Source organism: Panthera uncia, chromosome C2 (assembly GCF_023721935.1).
Source record: "Panthera uncia isolate 11264 chromosome C2, Puncia_PCG_1.0, whole genome shotgun sequence".
NCBI lineage: Eukaryota > Metazoa > Chordata > Mammalia > Carnivora > Felidae > Panthera > Panthera uncia.
The window spans coordinates 146,741,188-146,755,772 of record NC_064810.1 but is presented as its reverse complement, the minus strand read 5'-3'; the positions used below and the strand labels follow the sequence as shown (position 1 = coordinate 146,755,772).

The 14,585-nt window shown below is 38.2% G+C and overlaps 1 protein-coding gene across 9 annotated transcripts in view; it reads right to left on the bottom strand.

Annotated features, from left to right (window-relative positions):
* The window catches only part of ULK4 (unc-51 like kinase 4), a 567,621-nt gene that overhangs the window by 117,980 nt on the left and 435,056 nt on the right, over nucleotides 1-14,585 (bottom strand). The gene's annotated exons all lie outside the window — the stretch shown is intronic.

Genomic DNA, 14,585 nt, shown 5'->3' with positions numbered 1-14,585 from the left:
GGAGGAGCAGAGAAGGAGAGAGAGAGAGAGAACCCTGAGCAGCCTCCCCACTGTCAGTGTGGAGCCCGATGTGGGGCTTGAACTGATGAACCATGAGATCATGACCTGAGACAAAACCAAGAGTTGGACACTCAACCTGGATGAATGGCCACCCAGGCACCCCATGTTTTTCTATATAAATTTTAGAATAGGCTTGTCTATTTATTAAAAACTTCACTGCAATTTTAGCAGGAATTGCCTTAAAATGCTCCAAAAAATGAGGGAGAATTGACATTTTTAGTCTGTTGAGTCTTCCAATGCAGGTATATGTGGTATCTCCCCATTTATGCATGTCTTCTTTGATTTCTTTCACAACAATTTTGTAATGTTGAGGATATACATGTTTTGTCATATTTATATGTCAGCATTTAATTTTTTTTTTGCAAACTATAGTGATTTTAATATTTCCACATGTTCATTACCAGTATAGAAATACAACTGAATTTGTTTGTTGATCTTGGATTCTACAACCTTGCTGAACTCACTTATTAATTCTAAGAGTGTTTTTATAGATCCCTTTGAATTTTCTACATTGTGTCACGTGCAAATAGGATAATTTTAGCTCTTCCCTTCCCAACAGTATGCTTTTATTTATTTATTTTTCTTGTCTTAGTGCACTGGCTAGAACTTCCAGCACTATGGTGAATAAAAATAGGGGGAGCAGACTGACACCCTTGCTTTGTTATCAATTGTAGGGAAAAAGGATTCCGTCTTTCACCATTAAGTATGATGATAGCTGTAGGTTGAGGAAGTTCCCCCTCTAATTCTAGTTTGATGAGAACTTTGATCATGGGTACTGGATTTTGCCAAATACCTTTTTTTTGTAATAATTGATATGATCATGTGATATTTCTTCTTTAGCTTGTTTATATGGTAGAATACACTGATTTCTGAACATGGAATAACCTTTGCAAATGCAATAAATCTTGCTTGGTCATAGTATTAATTCTTTTTATAAATTGGTACATCCAGTTTGCTAATATTTTGTTGAAACTGGTTATACCTAAGATTAAAAGAGATATTATAAGTTTGGGTTATTTTTTGTTTTTATGGTTTCATTTTGTTTTTGTAGGTTTTTTTTTTTTTAGTTTAGTGTCAAGGTAATATAATCTTCATAAAACTCCTCTTAAAATTGGGATTAAAAATTCTTTAAATGTTTGATAGAATTCTCCAGTGAAATCATCTAGGCCAGGAGATTGCTTTTTAGGAAGTTTTAAATTACAAATTCAATTTCTTTAGTGATTATAGGACTATTAAGGGGTTTATCTTAGTTAAGTTTCAGTACATTTTAGAGAATCTGTCCATTTCTTCTAGTTATTGAATTTATGAGCATAAAATTATTCAGAATATTCTGCTATTATCCTTTTAATGGCTGCGGATCTATACTAACATTTCCTATTTCATTCCTCATATAGGTAATTTTGTCTTTTTTTAATTTTTGTCAGTTTGCTAAAGATTTTTCAATTTTGTTGATTTTTTTTTAAGTGTCAGGTTTTTGTTTCATTGATTTTTTTTTTGTATTGTTTTCCTGTTTTTAACTTCACTACTTTCTGGTTTAATACTTATTATTTCTTCCTTTTTGCTGGCTTTCAGTTCATTATGCTGTTCTTTTCCTAGTTTCTGGAGGTAGAAACTCAGATTGTTGACTTAAGATCTTTCTCCTTTTCTAATGTAAGCTTTTGTTACTATAAATTTTCCTCTCAGTGGGGCTTTAGCTGCATCCTACATATTTTGAAAGCTTTTCTTTTTCATTCAGTTCTATGCATTTACAAAATTTCCCTTGCAACCTCCTTTTAGACCCATGAATTATTTAAAGTGTATTTTCCTTTCAAGTGTTGGAAATTTTCCTATGGTCTTTTAATTATGGACTTCTACTTTGATTACACTGTGGCCAGAGAACCCATTCTGTATTAGCTTAATTTATTTTACATTTGTTTAGGTTTATTTTATGGCCCAGGGTCTGTGAGTGTTCCATGGGTACTTGTAAAAACGATGTATTCTGCTGTTGTTGGGTAGGGTGTTCTATATGTGCCAATCATATCCTGTTGGTTGATTGTGTTGTTCCATTTTTCTGTATTCTTGATGATTTCTTGTCTAGTTCCTCCATTAATTGCTGGAGACTGGAGTTTTGAAATCCACTACAGTCTTGAATCTATGTATTCTTTTATTATCTTAAGCTCTATTATTTTTCTGCTTCATGTATTTTGAGGTCCTATTTTATACACATTTAAAATGGTTGTCACCTCAGTGGGATTGCCCTTTTTATCATTATGCAATATCCCTGTCTCTAGTAATTTTTCTTTTTTAAAATGTTTGTTTGTTTGTTTGTTTGTTTTGAAAGAGAGAGAGAGAGCTCAAATGGGGGAGAGGTAGAGAGAGAGAAGGGAAGAGAGAGAATTCCAAGCAGGCTCCACTTCAGCATGGAGTCTGATGCGGGGCTTGATCCCACAGCCATGAGATCATGGCCTGGACCAAAATCAAGTCAGATGCTTAACCAATTGAGCCACCCAGGCATCCTTCTAGTAATTTTTCTTACTCAGAAGTCTACTTTATTTGATATTAAGACAGCCAGTCCTGCTTTTTTTAAATTAATATTTACACGGTACATACTTCTCAAACTTTTAGTTTTAACCTGCCTATATTATATTTGAAGTGAGGTTTTTATAGGCAACATATTGTCAGATTATGTTTTGCTATGCATTCTAGCTCTCTTTGTCTTTTAATTGGTGCACTTAGACCATTTATATTTAAGGTAAATATTAAGATATTAGGGTTTAAGTGTAATATGTGATTTTATTATTTGTCTTCTGTATATTTCTTATTTCTTGTTATTCTTGATTTGCTTCTTTTTAAAAACCTTTTTGTGGGTTACTTTAACATTCATTTTATGGGAGTAAAAGAGAACTTCAATTCCCAGTAGTAGTTTTCTAAGGGACCATAACAAAGTACCACAAACAGGTGGCATAAACAATGGAAATTTCTTGTCTCACAGTTCTGGAAGTTAGAGGTCTGAAAGCAAAGGTCAGGGCCATGCTCACTCTGAAACCTCTAGCAGAATGTGCCCTTGCTTCTTCATACCTTCTGGCCATCATTGGTATTCCTTCACTTGTAGCTACATAATTCCAATCTCTGCCTTTGTCATCATGTGACACTCTCCCAGCGTGTCTGTCTTCACATAGTTGTCTTCTTATAAGGACACCAGCCATATTGGATTAGGGGCCCAGTCCACTTGAGAATGACCTTATCTTAGCTAATTATATCTGGAACAACACTATTTCCAAATAAGGCAAATTCTCGGGTACCAAGAGTTGGGACCTCATCATATTATTTTTGTGGGGGACGCAATTCAACATAACACTTCCTATCAACTTTGTTCCTTCTGTGCTGTTTATTTACCTTGTTTTTTCTGCTCCTTGCTGTTACGCTTCCCCAAATGTCTAGCAGTCTTTGGTTTTCTATTTTATGAATGAAAGATCGGGCAGATTATTATAGGCAGATGGTATGGATTTCCTCTGCATTTGTGTATATCTGTTTCTTCAACTGGCTTCCCCTGTCTGTGTTCTATGGTTTCCTCAAATTCTACAATGCTTCTTCCTAGGCCCTAACCCCATAGTAGAAATCACCTCAGATAGACAGTTCATCCTCTTTATAATGCAGTTCTTGACTTATTATGCTGGAATAAAGCAGAGCAAAATGGATGAGGTGGGGAGACTGATTGGTCTGCCTGTTCTAAATGTTAATCTTCAATTAGCCTGGGAAATGCCTTAGGGCCTCTATCAGTTTTTCACCTCACTCTGAGTTTATAGATCTTCTGCATCTGTTCCTACCTTCTGGTTAGTTTTCTCCTATGTATGTTGTGGGTAATAGGTTTCTTAACTATTTCAATTCATTCCCATCTGCTTTCTATCATCTAGTAATTGCACAAGATTTCTTTTCCATTAACAGCATCTCTTTCTTTTCTCCCCAAATTTTAAGATATATTTAATCTTTTCTCTCTTTTTATAGGTTGTGCGTAGTTGGTGAGATAGGCACAGGTGTTCAGACTTCTATTTCAATCCACTTTAACGTTTCTTCATTTTCCAGCTAATTTTGCTTCATTGTTCAAGTAACTGGAGACTGTTTATAAGCAACATTTTCGAGATGGCTTCTTTCTTGGATAATTGTAAATCTCATAATGTTTGTGGGGTATTTTCGGTGCCCCCCCACACACACAAAGATTGAAGGTATACAAATCCTCTCATCTTTCCTAGAATAACAGGGAAAGGATATACCCGACTGCCTACAATAACAAAATAGAAGACAGATACATGAAACAATGGTTTTTAAGACACAAGACATCAGACAAAGCAGGAAAGTGATGCCCAAAGGATGGAAAACAAGTGAGGGGAGCTCCACTCTTGTCACAGGTTAGAGACCTGAGAGGTTTCCAGGCCTAAGCACAGGGAGGGCAACTGAAGTGGATACCAGTAGATTCCTTAAGTTGAGGGGACATTATAAATAAAAATCTCACAAATCCAAAGCAACTAGAGCTCATAGGACAAAATAACCTTGATAGCAATTTGTCCATTAGATGAAATGAATTTATGGTTAAGGACCTTCTGACAAAGAAAACTCCAGGCCCAAATGGCTTTACTGGTCAACCTACCAAACATTCAAGAAAGAAGTAATACCAGTTCTACACCAACACTTCCAGAACGCTAAGGAAAAAGTGACACCTCCGTACTCCTTCTATGTGGCTGGTATTATCTGGATTCCAAAACCAGACAGAGATACTTCTCCTAGAAAGCAAACTACAAACCATGAATAGAGGTGAAAAAAGCTTCCACAAAATGTTAGCAGACTGTATCCAGCAATGTATTAAAAGGATTACAGGGATGCCTGGCCACCTCAGTTGGTAGAACATGTGACTCCTGCTCTTGGAGTCATGAGTTCATACCCCAGATTGGGTAGAGGGCTTAATTTAAAAAAACAAAAAAAACAAAAAAAACCGATTTGGGTACGTCAATTTTATCTCAATAAAACTGAAAAAAAAAAAAAAAAGACATAAGAAAAAGCAAAAGGATTAAACACCATGACCTAGCAGATTTATCCTAGGAATGCAAGGCTAGTTTAACATTTGAAAGTCAATGTTATGTGCAACACTAATAGGTTAAAAGACAAAAATTACACGATCCTCTCAACAATCACAGAATAGACATCTGACAAAATCAAACCCTATTTAATAATAAAAACGCTCAACAGATTAGGAATAAAAGGGAACTTTCTCAAAATGACATAGGATATTTAGGAAAAATCTACAGCTAACACCATACTTAAGTAAAAAGGGAATTCCTTCCCTCTAAGATCATGAACAAGACAGAGATGTCTGTTCTCGCCATTTCTATTCACCATTATATTGGAAGTTCTAGCTAGGGGAATTGGGCAGGGAAAAGAAATAAAAATCATTTAGAAAGTAAAACTCTATTTGCAGATGACATGATACACAGAAAATCCTGAGGAATTCAGCAAAGAACTATTGGAATAAACAAATTCAGTAAGGCTGTAGAATATAAAATCAATAACCAAAAATCCATTGTATCCACACTGCTGGTGTGTAGAATCTGAAAAGGATATTAAGAAAACAATTCCATTTATGAGAGCATCAAAAAGAACAGAATTTTTTGGAACTAAAGTTAGAAGAAGTACATGATTTGTACACCAAAAACTATGAAACATTGTTGAAAAAAGTTAAGGAAAGTCTGCATAAATAGAAAGACATTCCATGTTGTAGGGTCAGAGGAGTCAATATTGCTCAGAAGTAATATGTCCCTAATTGATCTACAGATTGAAAGCAAAGCTGCAGCTGGCTTTTTTTTTTCTTTTGCCAGAAATTGATAAACCAATCCTACAATTCATACAGAAATGCAAGGGACCATGAATGGCCAAAAAAATCTTTAAAAAGAACAAATTCTGAGGGTTCACATTACTCAGTTTCAAATTTTGCTAAAAAGCTGTAATAATTCGTCTAATGTGGAAGTGGCATAAGAATATACATAGAGATTAATGGAAAAGATTTGACAGCCCAGAAGTAAACCCTTATGTTTATGGTAAATTGGTTTTCTGCCAGAGAGCTGAGATAATTCAATGGAGAAAAAAGTCTTATCAATAGATGCTAAGAAAACTAAATATCCACATGCAAAGGAATGAAGTTGGACCCCTACCTCACACCGTATATGAAAACGATCTCAGAGTGGATCAAATATCTAAACATATACAACTTTTAGGAGAAAATATAAGAGTAAATCTCTGTGACCCTGGGGTAGGCAATGTTTCCTAGGTCTGACACCAAAGGCACAGGCAACAAAAGCAAGACATAAATTGGATTTCACCAAAATTAAAAAATGCTGTGCTGCAAATAATACCATCAAGAAAGTGAAAAGTGCCCCCCCAAATCTAACGATCTGACAAGGGACTTGTATATACAAAATATACAAAGACTCTGACAGTTCAATCAGAGAAAGACGAAAATCTTCTTTTTAAAAGGGGTAAAGAAAATAGACATTCCTTCATAAAGGTATAGAGATCATCAATAAGCACGGGAAAGGATGCTCAACACCACTAGTCCTCAGGGAAATACACATCAAAACCACCATGAGATACCACTTCACACACACTAGGACGGCTATAATTAAAAACACAGATAATAACAAGTGTTGGTGTGGACGTGGGGAAACAGGAACTCTCACACATTGCTGGTGGGGAAAGAAAATGGTACAAGAATTATTGTTGAAAGCTCCACACTACACAAAACAATCTACACATTCAATGCAGTCCCTACCAAAACACCGACAGTATTTTCCACAGAACTGGACTGACCCTAAAATTTGTGTGGAATTATAAAGACCCCGAAGAGCCAAAGGAATATTGAGAAAGAAGAGCGAAGCCAGGGGCATCCTGCTCCCTGATGTCGTAACGATAGTAATCAAAACAGTGTGGTACCAGTACGAAAACAGACACATAGATGAAAGGAACAGGACAGAGGGCCCAGAAATAAACCCATGCTCATACGGTCAATTAATCCAAAACAGAGGGGGCAGAAGTATACAATGGGGAAAAAGAGTCTAATAAATGGTGTGGGGAAACTGGACAGCTACGTACAAAAAAATGAACATGGACTATTCTTTTATACCATGCACAAAAATGAACTTAAAATGGTTCAGTCAGTTAAGCGTTCAACTTTGGCTCAGGTCATGATCTCATGGTTTGTGGGTTCGAGCCCCGCATCAGGCTGTGTGCTGACGGCTCAGAGCCTGGAGCCGACTCCTGGATTCTGTGTCTCCCTCTCTCTCTCCCCCTCGCCCGCGCATGCTCTGTCCCTTTCTCAAAGATAAATAAAAATTTTTAAAAATGGATGGAAGACCTAAATGTGAGACCTGAAAGCCTAAAACTCTTAACTAAAAGAAAACTCTTAGAGACATTGGCTTTAGCAGTATTTTCTGAATGTGTCTCTTCCAGGCAAGGGAAACAACAACAAAGTATTAGGACTACATTAAACTAAAAACTTCTGCACAGTAACAGAAACCATCAACAAAAAGGCAAGTTACTGAACGGGGGAAGCTATGTGCAATTGATATATTTGACAAAGGATTAATAACTAAAATATATGAAGAACTTGTAAATTTTTTTTAACATTTATTTTTGAGACAGAGAGAGACAGAGCATGAACAGGGGAGGGTCAGAGGGAGAGGGAGACACAGAATCTGAAACAGGCTCCAGGCTCTGAGTGGTCAGCACAGAGCCCAATGTGGGGCTCAAACTCACGGACTGTAAGATCATGACCTGAGCTGAAGTCGGACGCCCAACCGACTGAGCCACCCAGGTGCCCCATATGAAGAACTTCTAAAACTCAACAGTAAAAACACAAACAATTCAATTAAAACATGGGCAGAGGACCTGAACAGATTTTTTTTCCAAAGAAAATCCGTAGATGGCCAACAGACACATGAAAAGAAACTCAGCATCACTAATCATCAGGGAAATACAAATCAATACCACAATGAGATACCACCTCACACCAGTCAGAATGGCCAGTAATACAAAGATAAGAAATAAGTTTTGGTGAGAATGTGGAGAAAAGGGAACCCTTGTGCACTGTTGGTGGGAATATAAATCAGCACAGCCACTATGAAAACATTATTGAGATTCCTCAAAAAATTAAAAATAAAAATACCATACAATCCAGTAATATCACTGTTTTGGTATTTACCAAAAATAAAAACACTAATTTTAAAAGATATGTGCGCCCCTATATTTATTGCAGTATTATTTACGATAGCCAAGATAGTTTAGCAACCTGGGTGTCCATCAATGGATAAATGGAGAAAGAAGATGCGGGACATATACACGATGGCACATTACTCAGTCATAAAAGTGGATTAAAATCTTGCCATTGAAGAAAACATGGATGGATCTAGAGGGTATTATGCTACGTGAAATGAGTCATACTGAGAAAGACAAATATCATGATTTCAAAAACAAAATGAACAAACAACAACAAAACAACAAAAAAGAAACAGACTCCTAAAAACGGAGAACTGGTAGTTGCCAGAGGGGAGAGATGGTAAGGGGATGGGTGAATGGGTTGAGGGGATTAAGAGGTACAAACTTCCAGTTGTAAAATAACTACGTCACAGGGCTGAAAAACACAGCATACAGAATACAGTTGTAACACTGTACTTTGTAGGGTGACAGATGTTAACCACTGTTACTGTCCTATTTCATGTTTCTAGTTGTTGAATCACAATGTCGTACACCTGAAACTTATATTGTATGTCAACTATAATCAAAAATAAAGAAAAAAAGTATAAAAAAGTAAAATACAAAACAATTTCCTCATGAACACAGATGCACAAATTCTGAACCAAACCATAGCAAGTCAAACTGCACAAAATATTAAGGGAATAACAATAAGGATAATGCACCCTGACTAAATAGGGTGTATCCTAGGAATGCAGGGTCAGTTTAATGTTCCAAACAATCGATCAAGTAATATATCATCGGTATTAATTTCCTAGGGCTGTCATCATAAAGGACTACCAAGTGGGTGATTAAAACAACAGAGATTTATTCTCTCACAGTTCCAGAGGCTAGAAGTCTAAAATCAATGTGTTGGCAGGGCCATGTTCCCCAGAAGCCTCCGGGATGAACCCTCTCTTGCCTCCACCAGCTTCTGGTGGCCCCACATGTTCCTTGGCTTGTGGCAGATGCCCACTTGCTGCCTCTCACGTCACACTGTGTTCTCCCACGTGCCCCCGGCTCCGTGTGGCCATCGTACTATGAAGACTGCAGTCATATTTGATGAGGGAGCCCAAACTACTCCAGTATGACCTCATCTTTAAAAATTACAACCGCAATGGTCTTATTTCCATAGAAGGTCACGCTTGGAGGTACTGGGAGTTAGAACTTGATCTTATCTTTTTTGAGGGATACAGTCAACCCACGACATCGTATTAATTAGTAAAAAAGAAAAGCCATACGATCATCCCAATGGGAAGAATATTTATCAACATTCAACATCTATTTCTAACAAAACTTCAGCCAACTAAGATGGAAGGAAACTTCCTCAACCTGATAAAAGGCATGCTTCACCCTGAGATCGGACGACGACAGGATGTCTGCTCTCACCACTTCCATTCACCACTGAATGGGAGGTGCTGGCCAGAGCAGTCAGGCCCAGAAACGGGGCATCCAGATTGTGAAGTGACCACAACTCCTGATTGGCAGAAGGCATAATCCTCTCTGTAGAAAACTACCTGAGCCCATTAATGAGTTTACCACAGTTACGGGGTTCAAGTGCAACATACAAATCAACGAAATTTTTCTATGTTAGCAACAGTCAAAAATTAGAATGAAACGACGCCACCTACAATAACACCTAAAAAATTGAAATACCTAAGGATAAATGTGATAAAGGATGAAAGACTCGTATATGGGAAAATACAAAATACTGCTGAGAGAAATTAAAAAGGACCAAAACAAAGGGAAGGATATGCCTTGCTCATGAGTCAGAAGACTCGCCGTTGTTAAAATGGACATTCTCTCCAAATTCGTCTACAGTCAATACAATCCCGTTCAAAATTTCAATAGTTTTGGGGTTTGGGGATATTTTTGTGGGTTTTTTTTGGGGGGGGGAGACACTCACAAGCTGATTCTCACTTTCATATGGAAATGCAAAGGACACAGGATGGCCAAAACAAATTTGAAAGAGAACAAAAGCTCAAAGACTAACATCACCAGCTTGCAAGACTTATTATAAAGCTAAATAGAACAGTGCTATTGGCATAAAGTCAGAGACCCAGAAATAGACCTGCACAAATACAGTCAACTGATTTTTCAGAAAAGTGCAACGGCAATATGGTCAAACAATATGCCAAACATAAACTTCAATCCATAGCTTTCACCTTGTACCAAAATTAACTCAAAATGGTTGACAACATAGGTCAATTCTAGTGCTAAGGTGGCCCAGGATCACTGGGGAGCATCCACACTCAATGAAAGAAAACTAGGTCCTCAGCAATCTCTGAAACTCATTTCATTCTTAAAAAAAAAAAAAAAGTGGTTCATAGACCTAAATACAAGACTTAAAACTATAAAACTTCGAAGACAAAGCTGGGAGAAGCCTTCTCGACCTTGGGTATGACTGCAAAGGCACAGTTTACAAAAGGAAAAAAGAAAGGTACAATGGACCTCATCTAAATAAAAAAATTCTCTTTGAAAGACACTGTCTAGCTCATAAAATGTTTAATAAAAGGTAGTATCCCCACTCCTACCCCCATCAGAAAGTGTCCCTCCCCTTAAAGGAGACTCATTTAGAAGGGTTTCTTCAGACCCAAAGAACAGAAAATGTTTCCTCCCCTCAAAGAACTGTCCCCGCCACCCACCCCCTGCAACCTGTCCCACTTTCTGAGTAACGTACATCTCATAAATAGTTATATTTCCATTTCTGTGTGGCAACCAGGATCCTCGAGGCCAAAACCATGGGCCAACTTTAGGAATTATGTTAGACCTCATACTTGTATAGAAACTTCCCTCTATCTCATCTTTGTTATTTATGTTTTCCACTTTATTTAGAATTGCCAGCCTTAAAAACAAACAAAAAAGAGCACACCCAATTAAGTTTGAATTTCAGATGAACAATGAATTTTTTAAAATGTTTATTTATTTATTTGACAGAGGGAGAGAGTGTGTGTGTGAGCAGGGGAGGGGTAGAGGGGGAGGGCGAGAGAGAACCCCAAGTAGGCTCCGTGCCGTTGGCTAGATCCCACAAACTGTGAGATCATGACCTTAGCTGAAATCAAGAGTCAGACATTTAACCGACTGAGCCACCAGGCACCCCAAAAATGAATCTTTTTTGGTGTATGTCCATCTGGCATCTTGTATTTTACCTGTCAACACTGAATTTATTGCAAACATTCTTCTTGGCCAACTCAGATGCTTTATGGGAGAGGTAACAAATACATATATACACACGCATAATTCAGAAATAAAGTAAACTTACACTTGACTGCCTAATACTGTTTTAAAACAATTAAAAATTACAGTTGTGCTTCCCTTTATTCAATCTACACAATATAATGCCTTTGAAAATTGTTCTCACTTTATATTGTATTTTAAAAATACTGCGAAAATTGTTCTCACTTTATATTGTATTTTAAAACTACTGCCTGGCATACTATTTTGTCAAACATATGTGGGAATATTTATTTTCACAGAACAAATTAACTAAAAAAAACAAAAACCACTTATAATGCAATGTTTTCTATTTTTGTGCTGTCTAAAAGCACCTGGAGAAAAGACTCCCTCTGTATTGTTAGGACGTCTTTAACAAGGTTTCACACTAGGCCATCAGTCCCTGTTCTTCTTCATTTTAATGTATTACTCCTGCCCAAATTCAGCTAAAGAGGTAGCAGGAAATATCATGAAGCTGATAAATGGTGTTAATTCCAGATGACATCGCCCAAGGAAACACTATGGCCCACACAGTCCTGCCATTGCCCCCTTACCCTTGAGAAGTAAGGATACTCTTTAGTCTCATTGACCCCTGGCAAATTAGACTTTTAACGTGAAAATTTAAAGGGAAGAAAACCTGTCACTACCATTATTGATTTAGTTGTAAGTTTATATATCACAGACCAGAGTGCCAGGGTTAAAAAAAAAAAAAAAAGAAAGAAAAGATCCAAAAACAAGTTTAAAGTCATTGGGAGGTCAAGTGGGTCTTGTCTTCTGGGGCTCCTGGGCCATCCTGACTTTTGTAACAAAACTTCACATTTTCCTTTGTCAATAACTACAGAGTAGGGAAACATCGCTTGTGTAAATAGCCATAACTTGGGGGTGCCTGGGTGGCTCAGTGGATTAAACAACTGACTTTGGCTCAGGTCATGATCTCGCAGTTCGTGGGTTCGCGCCCCACGTCAGGCTCTGTGCTGACAGCTCTGAGCCCGGAGCCTGCTTCGGATTCTGTGTCTCCCTCTCGCTCTCTCTCTCTCTCTCCCTCCCTCAAAATAAATACACATTAAAAAAAATTTTTAAGCAACCATAACCAGTCAACGTAGGAGATTTAAATGATTCCACTGAAGCAGCAAACTGGCAGAGACCATAGAGGGATTCAGGTAGATTTCATCGCCATTGGATGAGAGAAACACGTGCGAGATAGCCGCTCAAGAAGTAGGCAAACGTTCCCTCACGCTGCCCTCTGTGCTTCTGGCAGTCGGTTTCCCACACGGAAGCCACAGCGGTTGTTTAAACTTTAGTCGGATCACATCACTCTTCTGCTCGGGGCCTCCGATGACATCTCCCTGCATTCAGAATACAGTCCAAATGCCTCGCGCTGATCCACAAGGCCCTGAGCAACGAGACGGCGTGACTGGAGTCAAGTGCAAGAAGCCAGGCCAACGCAGTCACAGGGGACAGCAAGAGGACACAGAGCCCACAAAACGTCAGTTGGGTCCTCGTTCGCGGCCGGAACCACTGCTGGCGGGGACGTTCTTATGGAGCTGTTGCAGGCGGTCGCAGCCCAGGGTATTCAAGTGTGGGGCTCAGGGGGCAGGTCACGGCTAAAGGTACGGATTCGGGTGGCAGACCGTCCCTCCACCAGAGCAGGGAAACTCTGCTTTCGGGGAGCAGAGCATCACTTCCACTGCCACTCCCCGTCAGAAAATTAAGGAAGGCTGTTCTCGGTGGTCCTGGTTAATTTCTTCTCAGCTTCCACTTCTTTAGGGAAAAGTCCTGGCACTGTTTTGGAGGGCAAATACTAGCCTACTTAGTCTCCAGCATGTGAAAGCTGGAGAAGGGCATACGAAGGATCAAATCGGAGCTGTTGGTCATACTCCCCTATTTTCATCCCCTCCCCTAAAACCAGACGTGCTGTGGGGTTTGGGTGGGAAGACCAACGCCCCCCCACCAGGCTGGCGCGTTTTGGAGCCAGGTTTTTCCTGCCCCAGTTTAATTCTTCTACGGGTTTCCTTCTGTCCTCCGGAAATATACTGAAATCCTTACCTGCTACTGACTCCCATGTCCCCCCCTTCTCTTCATTGTTAGAAGTGACTCTTTTTTGAGTCCCTGCACTTTTCCTTCAAAGGCATCTTGTGAGAGACAGGAGGTGAGTGTATGGAGGAAAAAAAAAAAACGTTGGAAAGAGGCCATCCTGGTGAAGATTTTCATGGCAAATCTCACATTTATTTCATAGGATCGTTTCCATGAACTAAAAAAGTGTGGATGGAATTCCGATAAAAACTAAATTTGTGTAAGATTTTGGGAGAGTCTCTATTTTTAAGTCTTACAACCAGGTACCCAGCATGCCTCTCCATGAATTTAAGTCACATATTATGTCTTTTAAAATGTTCTACAGTTATCACATGACTTGCATTTTCTTGTTGGCTTTTATTACTGGGTGGTTTTAGTCACTGCTGTAAAAGGGATTCCCCGCACCCCCATTTCTATTTCTGTCAGATTAACGTCAGCAGAAAGAAAAGCTGCTGGTTTTTGTGCATTACGTTATGATACGCCAGCTTACTGAACTTCATTTTTTAGTTCCAACAGGTTTTTTATTTCAGTATTTTCCTAGGTATAAAAATTTTACCAACTTAAGTAATAATCCTTTTTTCGACTCAATATTTATTTATTTTATCTCACAGCATTATCTACAATATCCCACCTCTCATCCATCATTGCTGACCATTACTGGTAGTAGAAGGCATTCCTCTTTTTCCAATTTTAATGAAAATACCTTCAGTGTTTGGTTTTTTTAATGTTTACTATTAATTTCTAGGAAATAACTTTCAATATGTTTAGAAGCTTCACTCTATCTTAAATGGAGTTTTAAAAAATGAAAAATGGCTAGTTACTCTTTCTAGTATTATGACCATGTTTTTAATCTCCTTCAATTTCTGAAAACATTAAATTATGTCTTTCTAGTGCTTCTTTCTGGAGTTTCTGGATCAAACCCTATTTAATTATATTGGTCCTTTAACATATTGCTAGATCTGATTTACTTTTTTAATTTTCTTAGC